This window comes from Anguilla rostrata, chromosome 7 (genome assembly GCF_018555375.3).
Source record: "Anguilla rostrata isolate EN2019 chromosome 7, ASM1855537v3, whole genome shotgun sequence".
Lineage (NCBI taxonomy): Eukaryota > Metazoa > Chordata > Actinopteri > Anguilliformes > Anguillidae > Anguilla > Anguilla rostrata.
Window position 1 is genome coordinate 18875197 of NC_057939.1, and position 16772 is coordinate 18891968.

General features: G+C 39.9%; 1 protein-coding gene across 3 annotated transcripts in view; it reads right to left on the reverse strand.

Moving 5' to 3' along the window:
- slc26a5 (solute carrier family 26 member 5) overlaps positions 1–12435 on the reverse strand; it is a 39395-nt gene extending 26960 nt beyond the window's left edge. For 2 of the 3 annotated variants that reach the window (XM_064343446.1, XM_064343445.1), the window contains exons 1-2: positions 6435–6546; positions 6071–6214 (exon numbers count right to left, since the gene is read on the reverse strand). The gene's annotated coding sequence lies outside the window, so the exon portion shown is untranslated. Of the gene's footprint in view, positions 1–6070; positions 6215–6434; positions 6547–12298 lie in introns of those variants that run through there. The other variant, XM_064343447.1, reaches the window with a different exon arrangement.
- Between the last annotated feature and the right edge of the window lie 4337 nt (positions 12436–16772).

A 16772-nucleotide genomic window follows, 5' to 3' on the forward strand; every position in this document is an offset into this window, starting at 1 on the left:
TCCTCTTTCATGTCATCATTGAAGACAGCGTGGATGAGCTGAGCTGTGCTGCTTTTACCATACATTGAGCTATTACTGTTAGTATATTACTCACTGTTCACTGTATCAGCCATCACTGTTAGTGTATCTTAAAAAGAAAATACCCATAACCTACAACACGATTAAAAGGTTTTAAGCTGGACAGTGACAAGTGACAATATGCAGTGAGTAAAGTTTTATAATTATTCAATAAATTTTCAGGTATTTTCCTCTTTTGTTCCTTACTATTCCAAAACAATAAGGATTTGGCTGGAAGAGAAACTGTAACCGTTAATCTTCCCCAAATCCTTTCTTTCTACAGGCTTGCCCATGACTGGCTATACCCCATCACCTCTGTTTACCTGTCTGTATAGGCTTGGGGAAAGGGATTCAAGTGAGAATTACAACAGAGCTTTTTCCGTTACTGTTTATATGATGATAAAATGCACACACCCAGGTAATTTTCCCATCTATATTGCCCCCAGAAGCTCATAGAAACCTCCCCTAAATAATGCATTAGGGGTGTCGTTACCCAGAACCAATGAGGTCACTGCTGCGTCCCCACACAGGCTCACTGTGAGTGGGGAGGAGGGGCACCAGGCTAAAGACTGGGAAGCCGGTCAGAGATTCACATCTCTTCTGCTCAGTCTCGTGCTCATTTCTCTCTCACGTGTTCCTCGGGGGGACGGCTGTATTATTAGACTGCCCTCGCCTACTTATCAAAGGGCAGCTGGCAATAAACGGTCACCGTGCAGTCAAACTGTCTGTAAGCATCTCCCGAAGGCTGCGGTGAACCACACAAATCACAGAGAAGACGGGGAGAGGCTGTCAGGGAAGTGGGAGAAATGTGTGTGTGCGTGTGTGTCCATGTGTGTGCACGTGTGTGTGTGTGTGTGTGTGTACACATGTGCGTGTGTGTGCATGTGTGCGTGCCTGTGTGCGCGTGTGTGTGTGCACGCATGTGTGTGTGTGTGTGCGTGTGCGTGTGGGTGTGCTTCCACCTTTTTCCAAAACAAAAAAAGAAAACCTGTGGCAGAGAAGAAAAGCAAGCGGCAGATGGCAGTGGCTTGATTATTACATAAATTAAGCATGTCGACTTCATTCCACGAAAACGCTGTGTTACTCCAATTACGTCCACTCGAGTCTTTTCCATTTGGTTTAATGGCTGTAGACGAACACAGAAGTGACCTTGCTACATGCCATGCGATGCATTGCAAGTAAATTAAATATCACTTAATCCCAATGCACCTCATCTAAGCCTCACATCTCAAGGGACAACTAAAGAGTCTGCTACAACCTCTGCCCATTGGTGCATCAGTTCAGCATCTGGAAACCTCTACAGCAGTCATGTTCAGTCACTATTTCAGTTATGAAATGGTGACTAAACAGGCAAACTGAAGGTCCAGACTGAAAATAAAACATGAAATTAATTTGTGATAGTCTATATATATATATATATATGTATATAGACTATGTACAGTACAGTGCCTCCAAACAGCTGGGCATTATTTGCTTTACTGAAAAAACTTAAATCAGAACGTACATCCCCTCTGCCGCTGGTGTGACATCACTCGCTCTCCGAGCCCTGTGTGCGTTGCTCTGAGAGACATTGTGGTCAGTCGCTCTACAGCCACCGTACAGCTGCCACTCTGTGGGAGACCCCAGCAGGGCTGAGTATCCAGGCAAAACACACTGTTCCTTCATTAACACCACCATCTTGTCCTCTCACTGGAGACAGACAAGTGTACAACTGAGCTACAGATTGATTCCTGAATAAAATATTTTTTAACGCTCCGGATCTGCTTGGGGCTTGGTGCTGCAGTGATTTGGCAGGGAAATCTGGTTGGTTTTCACCGACATTCACAAAGCAGGAATTGTCTCCTTGGATCGTCTGTGCACAGAACAAGGCACATATTGTGCCTAATCTTATTTTCTTTCTCATTTTCCTGTTTGCCATGTCAGCAACACTGTTTTATTATGTCTTGTATGACACAAAATAATGGGTAAATGAAGACTCAGCAGCAGTTAATAGGAAACCTTAGTGTTATGCAGAGAAAGCAGCTCAGTGTTAGAAAATGAATAGGCTATTAGTATGCAGACTGGTGTATGTTTACTTTGTCTCCCCTCACCTTTTCACCTGATTAATGAAGCAAAATATTGAACTCTCTGTAGCAAACTGTTCTCTCTCACTCCCTCTCTCTCTCTCTCTCTTCACACACACACACACACACACACACACACACACACACACACACACACACAGGAAACTGGGCAATGCGATGGCCTGGAGAGTCGTGTACAATTGTAGAATGGATGAAAGCATTTGCAAGTGTATGAATGCCGAGCATAAATTTGAATCTGTATTACCACTATTACATCATTTCCTTATCTACATTATCCAAGGTAACTAGCACACCCTTCATTTGAGTTCAACTACTAGTCACATGCTGAAAAAATATTGGACATAAATTAGATTAGAACATGTACAAAATATTCAGATATTCACTGAAAATGTTGAACAGAATTTATCTACTCAAGGGTCTACAGCAAATACTAGACCCAAGGGTCAACAGCAAATGTTTCACATCTATATTAAAGATCCCACCAACAATTATTCAGCTACGGAGTCCAAAAAATGCAGTACACTCAGCAAATTAATGATTAAACTCAAGAAATTATTGGACAGCTTACTTACTCCTGACTAGACAGCTCCACAGTGAGTACTGGAAAGGATGCAGCTAATAATCTTTGTTCAGTGAAAATAGCTTTTTTTCCGGGTGACAATTTCACAGCTGCCACTGGATGTCAGTCTTGCACACCATAACAGTCCACCACTGTTTCTCTCCAGAGAAGCTCTTTATCTGTCAGAACATTCACAAGCAGGGGTCTCCCTTCAGAAGCACTAAATCAGGTCCCCTGTTACAAGGAACAATGTATGTCATTTAACTAACACAGTTCTACTTATTGTGTTTATCACTTACCTTTCCTTCTCCCTTAACACTAAATTATGGATCAATTTATAAAGAAATATCTATATATTTTAACAAATAAATGACTGTGATTTAGTCATAAAAATAGGTCTGGTGCACATATTAATACACTGATATTCAGTCGTTCACTGGTACGAAGACTTAAGAGCACAGCAACATTGCACGTTACAAGGTACTGAGAATGCTTAGTTCAAAATACTATTCCTCTAATTTACTTCTTCTTTCTCTCCGTACAATCTTCAGTATTGCCTACATTAAAAAAGCCCAAAAAAGGGGCTGAGAAAGAATTTTCACTGTTAGCCAAATGCTATTGAATGCTCCATCACGCATTTCCTGATTGTACAGATGGCTGTACAGCAGAATGAGATCTGGTTGAATTAAGTGTTCTTTTTTTTTACTGTGTTGCAGTATGGAAAGCATGTCACACAAGCTTGTGAGCTCAGAGAGGCGATCTGTGAAGTGGGCTCCAGCGCCCAGGGGTCCTCCCAGTCACTCCTAAGCATTCTACTGCCCCTCGCTGGCTGGCCGGGAAACCCTGCGCGCCGCACGGCTCTGGCTGGGACCCAGCAGTGGTCCAGTCCTGAGGGGCAGCAGAGATTGGGACAGCTGGCTGGGCTCCGGAGGGGACGGGCTGGACCGGCCTGAATCTTCCAGCTGGTCCCGTTCCTACTCTCCGCAGCCCGGGAGAAAAGGGGCAGCCCCGCCTACACACATGTCCCATCATCAGGAGCGAGGGCCGCCCGGGGCCCCAGAGGGACTGCTGAGCTCACACAAGCTGGCTTCATCCTGTCTCAGTGCATTTAAATCCCCCACACCATAAGGCTGCGTTTTAAACATACATTTTAACACGCATTTAAAGAAAGAAATCTAGTGGTTAGAAACACAATGGATATTTGTGTGCAACTGCAATTTCTTTCTCTATCAGGAAGTCAAAAGAAAATTGTGAGAAGGCTGGTGCATTTTTGAACATTAACTACAATTTGGACCAACATATGGCTGATATATGAAACAGGTGCAGGTGCGCTTCTTCACTAAAGATTCAACCAGTTGAACTAATCATCAACAATAGATAGTGAGTTATATAATGTAATGGACACCAATGGTGCTTTAGTGTCATTTTAGTTTACCTTTAGCAAGGTAAACTATAGCAGCACACAAGTTGTGTCTACCCAAGCTGCACCCAAAAAATGTACTGGTGACTTTCAGCTGGTGAAATCAGTCTTTGCTACATGAGAAGAAAAGTACTATGTTAGCTGCCAAAACAATTTTAAATGTGATTCATATTCAATGAGATCCTCTGTGAGCTCAAAGCAGAACAATGGACCAGGAAACAGGTACACAGTAGGAATACCTGCCAGAAGGAATTCATGTCCCCCAAAATGTCAGTCTAAACTTGGGTTGTGAAAAAACATAGAAACACGTGTTAAATCTGCTTCCCTAAAGTAGAAGCAGATGAAATGGGGCTGTCAGTAAACCCAAACTGTATCTGAGCTCTCCCATTGTGCACACTGAGCTTAAGTGCTAAGCAATTCATCATCATCTGCAAGATATCTGCACTGCAACCACCGCCAGTGGAGGTGAAAATTCATTGTACAGGTATGAATAAACACTAGACAAGAACAGCTCATGAAGGCAATACATTATTAAACTAAGTTTTATGGGAGGGCATGTAATCTAACAGCAATGACACTATCTTCTGAGTAATACATGCAAGCCATAATTTATTACCATCATTTATATTCTTACACGGTATTTATTGGCCATTTCAGTGTCCACCAACCTCATGTTGCTTCCTTAAATGGAAAGTCAAGAACAACATGCTACAGCCATTACCGTAAAGAGCAGCCAACACTTTGAAGACGTGCCAAGACGTTCTTCAACTTTCTTTGACAACTGATTTATTTCAAATAATTAATTAAGACAATTTAGACAATGACTTCGTTGGCTGACTGTGTGGATTGCCACAAATTTATGAAATTCTGACAGTTATGCATCCAGAACGCCGTAAATCATATGTCACCCCATTAAAATGTCAAATCATCATCTGCTGGTAAACCATAAAGTAAAAATATATGATTGAGCAATGCTGGACGTACACGGTGTACAAGGTGCATCAATCGAGAAGAGTTCTCAACTGAAAATTCAATCATGCTACTCTTAATGAACAACAACTGGTTTTATGTTTTATTAGCATAGTCATTTACTTAGCAGACACATTTAAGCTGCTTAAGGTCATTTTTAGCATATTTATACAGCAGCCGGGGGGGTTGAACCTGCAACCTCTAATGGCATATTTAGAACCACAATTAGACAATATGGAGATATAGGTTGGTCATTTGCATGCTGTGCAAAAGTATCCATTGCAGGAGACTCTTTGCTTTTAAAACTATCCCCTTGCAATGTAATGAAAAGCCAAGCTACATCAAATTTTTATAGCGATAAATACTTATTTAACAACTGAGCTTTGACTTAATTGTTTCTCCTCACAAACATCACACTCTTTTATAAAACGGTACCACAAGGTAAAATATTGTGGCCGCAAGCCAGCACATCTGGCTCCCAGTTACTCTATGTACTCTATGCATTTCTCCTTGCTTGACATTTCATCTTATTAAAGATGTTAATGTTTATGTCATTTCACATTGTAACCATAATCTAAAGTCCAACATGTCAAAGTCAATTTCTTAATCAGGTGTCTGATGCATTATCTGTGTGCTGTTACTATATTGTGATATAAAAAGCATGGCAATGGTGGCATCCAGTCAAAAACAGATAATGTGCCTTAATCATGTCTTACAGAATGTCTCTTATTGGGTTACTAAACTCCAATTTCGTGCATCAAGGATGTTCACTACTATTTAGGTCACATAATGATATGCAAGGAAAATATTCTTGCAACTGTGTACTAAAGATGTCAATCTTGCCATTGACGTGCTGGCAGAGACCAGCATGTTTGCCTTCCTGTCTCTGGTGAAATGAACGCACCGAGAGCCTGCCTCTGGTGAGGAAAGCCAATTCTCCGTCGGCCTAAAGCAATTATAAATAAGAGCGTCTGTGTTTACCTCTGACGGAGGCTCCCTGCTTCACTTTCTCCAGTTCAGCAGCAGGAAGCCACCCAGACAGATGCTTTCCGCCCTGGTTCCCGATGGGAAAAACAAAAGTTGCCTCCACGGCAAACAGACCTTCCGGAATATCTGGGAGATGAACTGGAAGAGCGTAACAGCAATTAATCCTTGTTTTTTCAGGCAAACTTCGGAGGGGGGGGGGGGGGTGTATTTGGATTCTGCTGTTGAAAAAGCAGCACAGCTCCCTGGTAGAAATGGAATGCTATTCATCTCGATCGCTCCGTTATATGTACAATCACCCTGCAACAAACACGTATGCTGGCACTGGCCTGGGCCTAATGCTCGTAAAAACAAACATTACCTGGATTTATTGTAGCTGTATGAACTGGGTCGCTGAATATTCACAAATAAAATAAGCGTTCCTTTTATAAAAAATCATGAGCACTAAAAGAAGAAAGCTGGTAGAAAAAAAACCATCAGGAGCAGCCTCTCCTAAATCAGGCAGACACTGCAGCTGCACCTGTCTAAATCCCCGTATAAAAACAGGTCCAAAGAGCTATTTTGTCAGATGACTCGGGGGCATGTTATGTCTTCCCAGTCCCTCCTATTGTTTATGGGATTTAGCAAGCAAACCACACAAGGCGTTTAGGACACCAGCTGGAGAGTACCAAGAAGTCGAAGAACAGAAAACCCACATAGCAGTCCAGGAATTCCACCCGAGAGCGCCCCTCTACGTTAGCACACGTGTGACATAAACGCTTGGGGGGCAGTTTCAACTTTTATTTGACATAAAACCCCTTTCTTTTTTCTTGTTTCCTTATTTGTTGCTCAGTTTAGAATTTGTATTGATCAAAAGATCCATCATGTTCTCTGCAACGACTATATGTGGACTCCTACCTAGTCACAGGTTTTCATTCTGAAACATGGGTCACATCAATTTATAGTGAACATGTACATTCAAACACTACTCAAGAAGTCCTCTTTTCAAACGTCTACATGCTGTATGCATAAACAAAATTGTACATAATAAAAAATAATTTATGTTTTCTTTGCTTTAAATATCATATGTGGTCTGTTCAAGTTGTGAAATCTGCAATACCTATTTGTGAATGTGGGCATGCCTGTTTCTGAGGAATATTTACTGCACTAATAATGCCATTGATTAGTTCATTTATACAGATAAAGCAGGCTAATTGACTCCTTTCTTTCCCTTTTTCAATCTGCAATGCTTTTCTATGTGAAATACGCACGTTCAGCATGCCATGCCTGTTCTCTCCTTGAAACAAATCTTACTTAATTGTCAGTTTATGGGATAATGACTTATTACCGGAATCCATTAAAAATGACACTTCAATCAGTCTAAACGTGATTGAGGTTCCCGGGAAACCATTTGTTGGCAGTGGCACTGAACTCCTGTTCTATGGCAATCGGTAATGTGCTAAACAATAAATATTTAGTGATTGATGTATGTCTTCTAAGAATTAATGTCCTAGATGATTGAAAAGAAACATGACATGTACTGCCTTTGCTTATATATATATATATATATATATATATATATATATATATATATATATATCCTAATCTGAGGCACATGGTGCATTTAGATGAGCTTAACCAATAAATCAATCAATTTCAAGACCCCCAGCACGCATATTGTGCATTAATTACTTTTGCTTTACATTCATTACTCTGATTTTGGATCTATACCAGGCTTCCAAAGACAAATGTGTCTCTTTATACATTATATATAACATATTTGTGATAATATGTATCTGTAATAGTATGAAATTCCCTCTCCGGTGAAAGTTTATAATTATGGCAATCAATAGGCCGATATTTAATAGTATAGCCTCTTTCGGGTGCAAAAAGTCTCCATGCTGTGGACCATGCTGGAGTCTAATGAACTTGCCTAGTGAGAGTTTAAGAGAAGCCTCCTGATTGGTAGCCTATATCTTCAGGTTATACAGATCTAAACAAAGCGAGTTTATGTAAATATCCTGAAACCGGAGCTATCTTCTACTGATTGCCAGCTTACTGCCTACTCTGTGAATAACTCAGCAGCAGGACCCACAGAACCTAATACCCACCTGCTGCATCTTGAGCTCCATTCATTTCAGCCCCCATTCTAAATCACTGCTGGAGTGAAAAAAATTGCCTCATAAATCAAATATCTGGGGAACCCGCTAAAATGAGAAAAAAAGAAAATGGTAAGTTAAAAAAGAGGCTATTTTTTCCCCAGATGGTCTTTAGGTAAATCAACACCATCTTTCTGTTCTACACTCTTCTACATACTGTAGTAAAATGAACACAAAGCATATGCCTATATTTCCTATATAAAGGCAAAAGCCTATGGAGTTACTGTTTCTCAAACCGCGCTCAATATTTCCCACACCATTTGTACGTTATTAATGGAACAGCTTTCTTAAGGTTTCATCAAAACTCAGGGATCTGATAAAAATGTCTATTTATCTATTTTGTTGACTGTTAAATATTTAACACTGTCCAGCTCAGCAGTCTGTGCTGTTCTAAATGTAAATATAAACGAAAGGTTAGCATTCAGCAAAACACCAAGCATTACTGTTTCAAATTAATCTGTGGTGAAATACATTTCATTTTCCGTTTGATTAAAGGTTAAACAAACTTGCAGAGTAAGGTCTGCATCCACAGAACCTTTGCATTACAGGAATCGTCTGAACTTTGTACATATTATAGATCAAAATATGACTTACTGATCACGGCTGGATTTGTATTTCCTTGTTACAAAAACATGTAGGCTAACTGTATTCTAAAAAAAATACCAATCTGATTTACAAGAAGGTCCAATGAATTTTTCCACCATTTAAAAAATTCTAAATAAGCTAAACGGAAAAGCACAGAGTAGCCTTTAATAAAGCATAGCCTTATCATGTATACTAGCAACAGTGAATTAGATCTAAATGTTAATGAATGATAGCAGGGCTGTTTTAACATCTGACAAATTTTACTGTGGACAGGGATCATGCAAATTAAGTGAACACATGGATGCACAAAGACAATAATAAAGGAGAAGAAAATGCTTGATTTAACCATTTTTGGCATACTACAGTCTCAAATAGAGGCTATTTCAGAAGATGAAACATAGAGATTGTCTAATAGCTAACACTATCATTCAACAAGAAACAAGGATTCATTGAATTGCTTTTTCAATGTCACTCCTGAAAGTAATCCTGATCTGCTGTCATTGATTTATAGCACCTGTGACACGAGGGACGTGAGTGTTCACTGAAAGTTAAGAGTAAAGATATAGAAAATATAATCTGTTACAGGGATATTCACAGAATATCAATGGAAACAGTATGAGCCCTGAGCCTGCATATCAAAGTTATTCTCATTCAATTTTGCCCACAGTTTTGAATGAATGACCCATTTAGCAGGACAGCATTACACAATATAGTACCCCTGGGCCAATTAGCTTAATACTGCTGACTTCAATCATTCTGCCACCGTTCTTTCAGTTTGAAATGGGCAACACTGACCCAGCCTACAACATGCTGGCAGTGACAGCTGGTGCTAACCATGGTGCTGAAGCCTGCTGCTCCGCCATTTACACGACTACATAATGTACGCGTGCGACACCGAGGAAGCAAATGGCTCCCAGTGAAAGAGCTCATTCCAGCCCTCTCAAAAATGAACCATCATCTCGATATATCGTTATGACTAATGACTATAACAAAAGCGAACAAGTGAATTTCATGCAGCTGATAGAACCTAACACCATGACTGCCCATCTGGCTGCATATTTTTAGTTTCACGGCCCTTTGAATCCAGCATCCTACAGAGTCAACAGTTATTTAACTGAAGGAGCAGAGATTGAGAAATTAAGCGCTCTCGTGACACATATGAGCGGTTCATTAAATACACGGACATTTCCAGTGGACTGTATTTATTGGAAGTTGTTGTGACCGATCCGAAATGCGATGGCCAAAGGACAGTACATTTTATGACTTACAGACCATGTATTCTGTGTCCCAGCTGTGCAGCATGTTGCTCATTCAAAATGAGCAACTAACAAATGGAATTCCAAATTTGGTCAGGTTTGGAATCTTTTACAATGGCCAGAACCTCCACAGATTTATTCCTGCACCTTACTGAGAGTGTACCACCAAAATGGCAGCCAATTATTTCTTGTATAATTTCTGCACTGCTCTGTGCATTTGTTGTTTAGCACGCCGCCTCATTGACCTAATGTTTCGATGGCTGAGGGATGTTTCTGCCAAATGCTCGGCTTTTGCTAATGCTGTTTGGTGTTTATGCTCAATGTTCCATGGACAGCTTCAGTATAAACATTATTACCACCTGTGCTACTGCATTAAAAGCCTGTAGCAGAGAGAGGGAAGGAGCAGCGCTATCCCTCTGAACCTTCTGCCAAGACTCAAAGCACAAGGAAATTAGATGGCAGCAATTACAAAAAAAGGGTTTTCTTATAATCAGCCTCAGACAAAAATAAAAAAATAAAAAACAAAAACACACAAAACACACACACACACACACACACACTTAAATGTAAAAGTATTGGGGCACTGGTGCAGTGACACAATTTTTGTTGTTTTGGCTCTGTACTCCAGCACATAGGATTTGAAATAAAACAATGAACATGAGTATGAATAGAACAAATTTTGTTGATCAGCGCAAAAGGGGCTTACATAGAATTATCACTATTTTAAATCATAGACTAATTCACAAAGTTAAAATGCATAAGTTTAACTTATTTTTATTTAGTTGTTATTGCTAAAGTCAGCTTGTTTTCATAAGGCTTATTCACAGTCCCTATTGTTTCCCCAGTTCTGTAGCATGATGTTACCGTTCACCACTCCTTAGACCACAAAACCCAATATAAGCCTTAACAGATAAGGATGTGTAGAGGAACATGGCTCCTGTTATTTATCGGTTGTAATCTGGGATGAAAGTCCCTATAAGCACACAACATTCATTTGTGCTGTTACAGGCTATTCAGTAACCTGCATTAAGTGGCAAATAACAAATAAATCTTAAGTTTCCTTAAAGTGGAAAAAAGAAGTTTTATAGGGTGATATCCTCATCAGTTTTGTGTCAAGAGTCTGTGACAGCGTGCAATATCAAATATGAATCAAAGCCACTGTGAGAACTGAAAAAAAAAATCTGGCAGACAGTACCATGGAGACGACTACATAAAGACAGAGGATACGCAGTGTTTCTCAAAAGTGGTGAGCACAGCACTCTAAGCAATGGAGGATAATCACTTTGCAGGGCCTAATTTCCACAGTAATTAGTGTGTGAGCTTCACTGATAAAGAAAGATAGATCTGTGTGAGGATAATTCAAATCTGACAAAGGTTCAAGCTTTTGTAAAGCGAAATGAATTGACTTAAAAACCTAACGATAATTACAGCTACAAAACAGATGGAAAGGTGCCAAGCACACGGAGAAGCTGAGTCGCACTGATTACAACACAGCAGAGTCTTCAACCTATGGTTGACCTGACATGCATCACCCCTGACAATAAAGAACTTCTCATTTCAGCACCGGCTGCTACCAATAACTATTGTGCACTAACACAGAGGCAATATACTGTATACTGCATTTTAAAAAGTTTGCGTACTATCATCCCTGTCAAGCACAGCTGGATGACTGACCTATGTAGGCTATGTCTTGTTCACCCACTTGACCACTCCATACTAGTCAGAAACCTGAATGCTGATGAATGACTGCAAATGGTCAGTTTCTCAGCACCACAGCTCCCAAAGAACACTCAAATAATCAGGACATCACAAAAATTTCAGTGCCACGATGTCAAGAACTTCATGACAAACACCAGTTTAGCTTAATGGATACAACGTTCCAATTTCTATTCCTTGGCTATTCCTTGAAAAAAGCAAAAGCTGGACACCTTCAATTTCGGAGGGTAATCAAACTATTAACAGAAACAGTGGGTTTGTTTGTTTGAAATTATCTCCCAATTCAAACACAACCACGTACATTGCCCACAGTAAAAACATCCAGCACAGCGAATGCTCATTTAAGTAATTAAACAACAAAAGTAATATACAACTCAAAGCAGAACTTCTAAAACCTCTACCGACTTTGAGGCCGGGGAACCCGCGCCCCAGCATTCCGCACGGCGGCACGTCCATGCTTTCAAAGGAAAGTGCATTACAAATGTATAAACCAAACAAACGAAACAAACAACATGTTCTTCCTGCCCTACCTCTTGCTGAATTCGTTTCTTTCAGTCCAGCGCAAACGTTTTCCGCACTTCTCACGTCCGTTATGATTTTGGTTTGAGCCCTCAGGCTATTTGCCCGTCAACGTCAAAAGTGGATGGTGCATGCTCAGGCCTTCTTGCCAACTTCACCGGAGTCGATGCGTTCCCTTTGAGTCAGCTACGAGTGAACGCGACTGCGCAGACGAGAGAACAGTACTACACTCTGACCATCGAAATAGTAGGCCTTCACCTGGACTCCGAAGGGAAAATAACTTAAGCGTTCTTATTTTGAAAGGAATTACACATATCTGCACTTCATTTTGTGCATCAGTAATTTATATGTCATTATGAAAATATACGTTTCTTTTGTCATTAGGTAACGCTTTGTGCTCCCTTGCATGTCCTTAATATTGGCTATGGACTAACAAATTGAATAGCAGCAATGCAATACATATACAGTATATAGCCATTTCAAGGCACTGAATACCAGTTGACAGTCTGAGGTTAGAAAGTATGTGTGCAGGCATCACAAAAGTGCCTGAGGGCAGTGCACATAGTCAGCACACAAGGAAAGCACAAGGCTTACCGTCAGTGTCAACTCTGAAAAATAGGGCAGTGCTGAAATTGCTAGAAGAGAGGGGAGCTTCAGGTACTCTTCCAATCCTGCTGCAGAGGTTTAAGCCCAGTGCACATACTTTATCCATTGTTTCCACTGACATCCTCAAATGTACTTTTTATCCAAGCTCACTGTCACAGCCCCATGAATAAGGACTGAGCGAATGCACACTAAAGCCAAGGACGTAATCAGTACACCTAGATCTGAGACTAGAAATATGTTGCTGTCCCCTTAGCACACTCAGATATATATTTTCTATATACTTCCTGATAAGCCTATGCAAAGGATGACCATGTTTAATTGAATGAAGTACCTATAACTATGTAAGGTGAGCATACAGGGTGCTTCCAAGCAGCCATGCAATTGCCAACTAGCTACCATAAATTGTCCTCAAGTCAGGGTTATGTCCCTAACTGGTGACAGATTCTCATAGTGTTAATGGTTTTGTATTGGTCCGAAATACCAGTCTGAAATCTTTCAGAAGATTTGAAAAGTTACTGTAGTGACTACAATTCAGTGTCACATGTTTCCCAGACTAATCCAGATTGCATTTTAGCTGATAAAGAAAGTACTTCTTTTAGCCAATATTTCAATATTTACAATATTTCAGGCGAGTGCATTCATCATTTTTAGGAGTAGACTACTGGGTTACATTTGTGCTGTACTTGTAGAATACAATCATTTTCATAAGTACATCTTGACACGATCACCTTTGCAAGCCTGATTCAGAGTATAATAGCTGACAAGGGAGTTGTAATTTAGAAGAAAACACTGAAGTAAAAAATTGAATGGTTGGCCAGACACGCTGCAATGGGCATGTCAGAGACAGTGGAGATGACATTGTGGGGCCCATGATGTTAGAGTGAATGAGACATCACAGCGAGAGCAAGAGTATGTTGCAGATGGCCAGTTATCATTAGGGTGAGATTTCCCAGGGGGCAGTGAGGAAACAGGCTGGAAGAGGCCATTTGATTGTCTCTGGACTCCACCATATTCATTCCATATTTACACCTAAAGCACAGCAGTGGTGTTCTTTTTTTCAGTGGTTGATCACCATAAAAGACATGACCAGCATAAAATAACACTAGAAACTCACCGTTGAACCAGGGAACCTGTGATGTGCTTCCTACAGAGAACAACATCACTAACAAGAAATCATACATTGTATCAAAGTGTCCCTCTTAAGAACAAGATTCTAGTCACAGTATTGCTAAGATGCTATAAGCCAGATACAAACAAAATTATTCAATAAATCTGCAATGAAACAAAATGGAAAGCTTGGGTGTGCCTCACACCTTTACAATCTCAGTCACCAAATGCAATTTAAAGTTTACATCCATTACAAGCAAGATTGAATCTTGCCAATGGACAATATAAAACATTATGCAAGTAGATACAATTTTCTAAAGGATTTTGCACAGAAAGGTGACCTGTCCCACCAGGGATTTTCATGTAAGTGAATGCTTTCAAATACTGCCATGAATTTTTGAAGCCTGTGTTAAGTGCACAAAAATGCTTTGGAACACACCAAGAAAAAGAGGTGTGTGAACAGTGAGTCTGTGCTTCATAAAACACTGTAATCACTTCTTTTACACATCCTTTATTACGGAGTAATTAGCCAATGAAGTAATTGGTACACAACCTCTTTGGTGTGATGTTATTTCATTACCAATGTATTTATTATTCATAGCTCACTGCTAAACGTATATGTATTTTTCAAGGTGTAGCTGATTTTTCTTTAGTAGAGTCTACTAGGTATAATTCCAAGTTGGCAGTAAAACCCAGACAGACAAATCAATAACTCACTTCTAATCTTCAGTCTAAAATCAACAGATTAATTTTTCATTATAGCACCAACAAAAGTTCCCTCAGATAAATATAAATTTCTTGGTAGTTTGCCACAGCCATTTTCATGACTTCATGCATGTTACATTTGATTCACAGCATGCAAGAAATGGATATAAACCGAATATTGATTTGCAGCCTCGCTGGGTAAACTTTTGAAGAGGAATTTACTGTTTATTTAATCAAATTTTTTCAAGGAGTTACTATTTTTATTAATTTAAGGCCTTTATGGCCATTGCTCCTTATATAGATGCTTTTTCTTAAAGAGAGAGCAGACAGCCCACTCTTCTTTTGCACTTAAAAAAACCTTTTTATTCAGATGGGGGAAAGCAGAGAGGGAGCACAGAACAGAGAGTCCCAGGACAGGTATCAAACCCCCATCCATGCAGGGGGGATTTATATGGCTGGATTCAGTTGGGCGCCCTACAAACTGCACCACTCGTGGAGAAGCTTTTTGTACTTAAAGTTACTCAGTGAGGAATCCTGTGCAAGACTTAAGCACCCAAGGGAGCCACCAGGGACTCCCCTTTTAGTTCCAGTCTTTTGAATTAGTTGGCCCATTGAATTTTGCCTATTGTAAAAAAACAAGTAAATAAATAAATCGCTTTACTGAATGGCCATCTGTTCAGTCCATCAAATTATAATCACAGTTTGCTCTGAATGGCTACATAGTACATACATACAAGGAACCCATCCCGTATGCTTCCTTAGAAAATACGTGTATTTCCCCCAATTCTTTTGACAGGTTTGAATGTCTATGAAATTAGCACCAGATTGTGAGTGCTGTATGATTGGGCTTTACATAAACACAGGCTCTAAAGCTATATAGATGCTAATAAGAATAAGATTTTACATTTTTATGTATTTCATCTGTGGCTGGAATTGATACAGATTCAAATTAAGTTCCTCAAAATCTAAAGAAAAATATAGAATGTCATTTAAATGGCAAGAGACAATGAGAGTCTGCATCTGGAAAGTCTGAGCGATTTGTACAATACATAACTTACTCACTAAGAGTACATACACATATATATATATATATCCTTGGAAAGCATTAAGTCATATTCACAGAATATTTAAAAAAGGTTTATCACAATACACACAATGTAAAACTGTATATAAGTATCTGTGATAATGCAGGTACTGCAAGCCTGTAATCACGTGTTCAGACAAATGGGTGTACATCCACGGTCATCCATTTCAACCATTGTGACATTATAAAGGGCAAATGTGCATATGTTGGCAATTTCTGTTAAAAAGGAAGTGAACTGACTTACTTAGTTTGTGCTTTGTGTGGATAAAACCAAGTGGATACAGAGCACAGAACTAATGTAAAAGTAGCTAAATGCAGTAGAAATTAGTTGTGTAATGACAAAATGTGAAATACTCTGCTGACATACAGTACAGTAAATGCTTCCTTAACACTGAGGGCCATATACACAGCATAGTCCCAGAGATACGCTAGCCTGGCAGGTCTGGGCATGTTACCCACTTCATTGATTCATTTTTTTGCGGTGAAAAGTCGGTGAAACGTCATCAAGGCATTCAGGTGAAAACCCGGCTACATTTGGTTGAAAGTTTTCTGGCCGATTAGGACGTAGCCAGCCAATATCCTGGTAAAACCTGAGCTATATGGGGGTTAACCTAGCCTGTTTATGCCAAAACATCTCTCAACCTTGATTTCCACCTCACTTCTATTTTCCGGCTTTTGCTCGCTGAGTGGGGGAAATTGTGCTTTGCAGTGTGAGGTAAGAAGGGGGAATTATATCTGATTTCTGCTTGTCCGCATGAGTGCTGATTGGAAGATGAGTTCTTAAGGCTGTTGAAGCTTTTCCAACAAAGTAATTATTGCCCCAAACATAAATCAAAGGCTTATTAAGTTCTGATATATCCAGGATGGCTGTGCAATACATCTCAGTCCTCCTGAAATCTGTATTAAATGCATCATCAGTGGGGTGAAACGCCAGCCATGTTATTTTCTCTTTCAGTATACAGCGCAGTTGTTGTAATGGTAGG